This window comes from Pongo pygmaeus, chromosome Y (genome assembly GCF_028885625.2).
Source record: "Pongo pygmaeus isolate AG05252 chromosome Y, NHGRI_mPonPyg2-v2.0_pri, whole genome shotgun sequence".
Lineage (NCBI taxonomy): Eukaryota > Metazoa > Chordata > Mammalia > Primates > Hominidae > Pongo > Pongo pygmaeus.
The window spans coordinates 30,378,272-30,383,025 of record NC_072397.2 but is presented as its reverse complement, the minus strand read 5'-3'; the positions used below and the strand labels follow the sequence as shown (position 1 = coordinate 30,383,025).

The window sequence follows — 4,754 nt, the reverse complement described above, 5'->3', positions numbered from 1 at the left end:
ATATTGCATACTTTTTTGTTGAAAATATCCAACACTTCTCCATGAGTGATAGTAATTCCTCAGCTACTTATTTTTATTTTTTATGTTTTGTGTAAATATTCTCCAGATGTTTACACAATATCGCAGTACTTCTGGATGATTTTCAGTATGTCCTGGCAACACTTTGCCTGACCACCTTGGTTGCAGATACTGACAGAAGAGGAGCATAAACCCAATGGCTAATAGGTAGATTATGATGAGCTACATGGCAATTAATGAGTCACAAGACTTCAGTAAAATTTTCCCTCCAAAGAACCTAAATACAAATATTATTATCACATTTTCTAAAAACTGAAAGCTACAGTGTAGGATTCTATGGCCCACCTCTGTCTCTTGTCAATTATTTCCTCATTTGACAGCTGCAGTTTTACTGCCGACCAGCAGGAGAAGTTGATGGCAGCGAATACTAGCATGATAAAGATAAACATCTGTACTGTACCAACCATGCTGGAATTATTTTCTGTGTTGCTAGGAAGATGAGCTCCACTTTTCCAAAACTCCAGCCATGGTGCCAACAATAATACAGAATATATGATTAATAGTAAGGGTAAGCTCCTCTATCACAGAGATGCAGGGAAAAGTGCCAGAGTCACTACACATGAGATAATCACCAAGGAATACCATATCATGACATAGATGAATTTTATTGCCTGTAGCTTAATGTCAGCAAAGTTGTTGCTGGTGTGGATGGCCAGTATATTGCAGTGAATGGCCCCATACACAACTGGTAAGAGGAAACACGTCATCAGCAATACTATTAAACATCAAAATGTTAGAGAATAATTTTCATTAGTAATGGCCACTTTCTCTTTTAAACTTACCATGTTAAGATATGTTCCTCCCTACCCACTTTCTTCAGAAAATAATTTACTTAAGAAAAAGAAAAAAGTTATTGTTAACTTTACATTATGAGGGATTTATGCGTGCAAAACCTATATTATACCTAGGAAAAACAAATAATAACTGAATACATACATACCCACATTTATAAATGTATATACACATTGCCCCCCAAAAAATAACTGGGACGTATGAAACTGGGTACAGACATTCATATCTGATGCTATAAGGTGTGACAACACATAGAAAGAAGTCTCAATTAAGAAAAAATAATGTTACCTGAATTAGCTCTTGAAAAGGTAGTTACTTTTTTATAGAAAGCTAGATTGTAAAGTAGGAAATTACAATGTAAAGTAGGAGGTGAATGTAATATAAACCTGTGTAACAGGAAATAGGAAATAAGCTGTGGAATTAAAGTAAATCCTGGAAGTGGGGCTGACAGATTTTGCTGAGTGATGGAATACAAGGTACTAGAGAAGCAGAAAAATTAAAAGATTTAGAAATTAAGTGGTATGAGTATGTGTGTTTTTGTTTATGTGTATTTATGTAATTTTATCAGAAAGTTCTTTATAAGCAAATTAATTTAATTTTTACATTGTTCTCCCAATAATTAGACTAACACGCAAAAGGAAGAAAACCAAAATTATGAAGTATTGAATAAGCAGTTTAAACAATATTGTACCACATTCAGTTGAAAAAGTAAAAAATCATTGCCTATATACAGGCGGGTTAAAAAAATACATTTCTCATATACAATGAAATGAAGCCAGAAAACAAAGAGAGGCCAAATAGTCATTACTAATATAAGGTAATTATTCATTTTCTAACACCATTTAGAAAATGAATATCAAGAGTCCATTTATTACTTCAGGAATACCCAAAGAGAAACTCAAAAGCAATAACATTCTTAACTGCATTTATGAGAAATAAGACTGAATAAAAATAAATGACCTAAAAATTAAATTTTAGAAAGTAAATTTTAGCTGAGTGTAGTGACTTATACCCTTAATTCTAGCACTTTAGGAAGCTGAGGTGAGTAGATCACTTGAGCCCAACAACAAAAACAACAACAACAAAAAAGAAAACACAAAAAATGTTAGCCAGGCATAGTGCCATATGCCTGTGGTCTCAACTATTCAGAAGGCAGTGGTGAGAGGATTGCTTGGGCAAAGGAAGTAGGCATAGTACTTTTTTGCCTTGGGACTTTGATTTGCCTGTCCCCTGAGCCCAGCACTTTGGGAGGCTGATATCCAGGAATAATCTAGTAGACCAACCTTGGCAAGAGACTAGAAACTATGACCTCAGCAGAATGGACTTGAGTTCCAGTCAATATTCCTGCTGATTGACTATAGTAACTTCAGGCCCTGAATAAAGGTCAGAGGGCAGACCATGGAAGATACAGACCTTGAGTGCACCCAGTGCTCAACCATGTGCTACAGGAGCAACCTGGCACTGAGTTACCTTTGGCAGTCAAATTACTCCAGCCATGAAAATCTGCTCATTAGTCTTTTCCCTAGTGCTAGCAGGGTGGAAGATATCACAGGCTTAAATACCGTAATTTCCTTTTTCTCTAAATTGCCCTGAATCTCTGGACAGGCTTACCGTGGAAGAAAGCGTCCAAACAAAGCCAAACCATAAACACTGAATTAGGCACCTACATCACTGCGCAGACATCCATGCATAATTACAAGGATTAGGATAGATGAGAGAAACATGATGGCATCAGGTGGTCAAAATAAGGTCTAGTGGTGACTGACCCAAAGAGATGGGCATGGACACATGGCCTGACAAGGAATTCAAAACAGTTATTTTACAACAATGCAGTAGACTTCAGGAAAACACAAAGAATTCCAAAATTTATCAGAAACTTACCCAAGAGATTAAAATAGTGGGAGGAAAAAACAAACAGAAATCTTGAAGAATAAAACACAACAAAATAAAAAATGCAATCAACAGCAGTGACAATGGAAGTAGTCAAGCAGCAAAACTCAAAGACAGGTCAATTGAAAATATACAGTCAGAGGGGAAAACATAAATGAGATTCATGAGATTAATGGGATAACATCCAAAGAGCAAAGGTATCAGACACTGGCATTCAAGAGTGTGGTACAAGTGGGCAGGATGGCTCATGCCTGTAGCCCCAGCACTTTGGGAGGCCAAGGCAGGTGGATCATATGTTATCAGGAGCTTGAGATCAGCCTGGACAACATGGTGAAACTGTTTCTCTTTTAAAATACAAAAAATAGCCAAGTATATTGGTGGACATCTGAAATCCCAGCTACTCAGAAGGCTGAGTCAGGAGAATCACTGGAACTCAGGATGTGCAGGTTGCAGTGAACCACAATCACACCATTGCACTCCAACTTGAGAGACAAGAGCAAACCTCCATCTCAAAAAGGAAGTATAAAAAAAATTAGACAGCTTATTCAGAGAAATAATAACAGAAACCTTTCCAAACTTAAATAAAATATTAATATTCTGCTACAGGAATATCAAAGGCTTCCAATCATATTGAATTTCAATAAAAATATCCTATGACTTAATATAACCAAATCACCAAATATCAAAGACAAAAAGAGAATACAGATTTAAGGAGGAGAAAAATAAATAAAATATTATACCAGGAATACATCTATATAAGTAATATATGCATACTTATGATACAAATTTTAATAGATCCAAAGGAAGAAAAAAGTGCAAGATGATACTAGAAAACTTCAGCAGCTTACTTTTCAGCAATGAATATATAATGCAGACATAATTTAATAAGTAAATATTAGATTAAAATGCCCTGTAGGGCAAACGCTAAAAACAGTTACTGAACCATCCATCCAAGAACTATAGAATAAACATTCTTCTCCACTGCATATATGAAACATCTCCCAGGATATATCATACATTAGGCAAAAAAAAAAAAAACAAAAAAAACAAAACAAAACACATCTTAACGAATTTGAAAAGATCAAAGTCATATCAATTATCTCTTCTGAAATCACAAATTCATAAGTACATCAAAATTAAACAACATAATCCTTAACAGCCAATGAGTCAATGAAGACATTAAAGAGAAAGCACCATATTTCTTGACACAAAAATAGAAACACAACACACCAAAACCTATGGGATACAACCAAAGCAGTTTTAAGATTGAAGTTATGGCAATAAATGCCTTCAACTAAAAGAAGATATCAAATACATAACTTGACGTTTCAATCAAGGAATTAGAACAACAAAAAGCTAAACTCAAAAGTAAAAAAAAGCAAAGTCCCTAATAAAGAAAGAGTCAAAAAAGACATATGATAACTGATACAAAGAAACAAATAAATGGTCAGAAATCAAACCAGCGATAAAAAGTCACCTGTTAAAGAAAAGCCCAGGACCTGATGTATTCACTGCCACATTCTATCTACTGTAAAAAACAAACTACTGACACTTATTTTTAACCTAGTCAAAACAAAAACAAAAAACATTAAACAAAAAAGGAAGATATGGCAACTGTTCCAACTCATTCCATTGGGACAGCGTTACGCTGATTACAAAACAAGGGTATAAGAAAAAAGAGAAAACCATGGGCCAATATATCTTATAAACATAATGTAAAAATCCTCAACAAAATAATGGGAAATGACTTAAAATGTACATTTAGAAAATCATTCACCATAATCATTCACCATAATCAAGTGAGATTACAGGGATGCAGGAATGGTTTAATACACAATCATTAAATGCCATAAATTACATAACAAAATAAAGAACAAAGTCTATGCAGTCAATAAGTGAAAAAAAATTTGACAAAGTTGAACATTTTTTCACAATAAAATCTCTTAACAAATTATGTGTAGAATAACTGTAACTCAACACAACAAATGACATAG

General features: G+C 34.4%; 1 pseudogene; it reads right to left on the bottom strand.

Annotated features, from left to right (window-relative positions):
• Positions 1–323: 323 nt before the first annotated feature.
• On the bottom strand, positions 324–807 carry LOC129025725 (testis-specific XK-related protein, Y-linked-like; annotated as a pseudogene).
• Between the last annotated feature and the right edge of the window lie 3,947 nt (positions 808–4,754).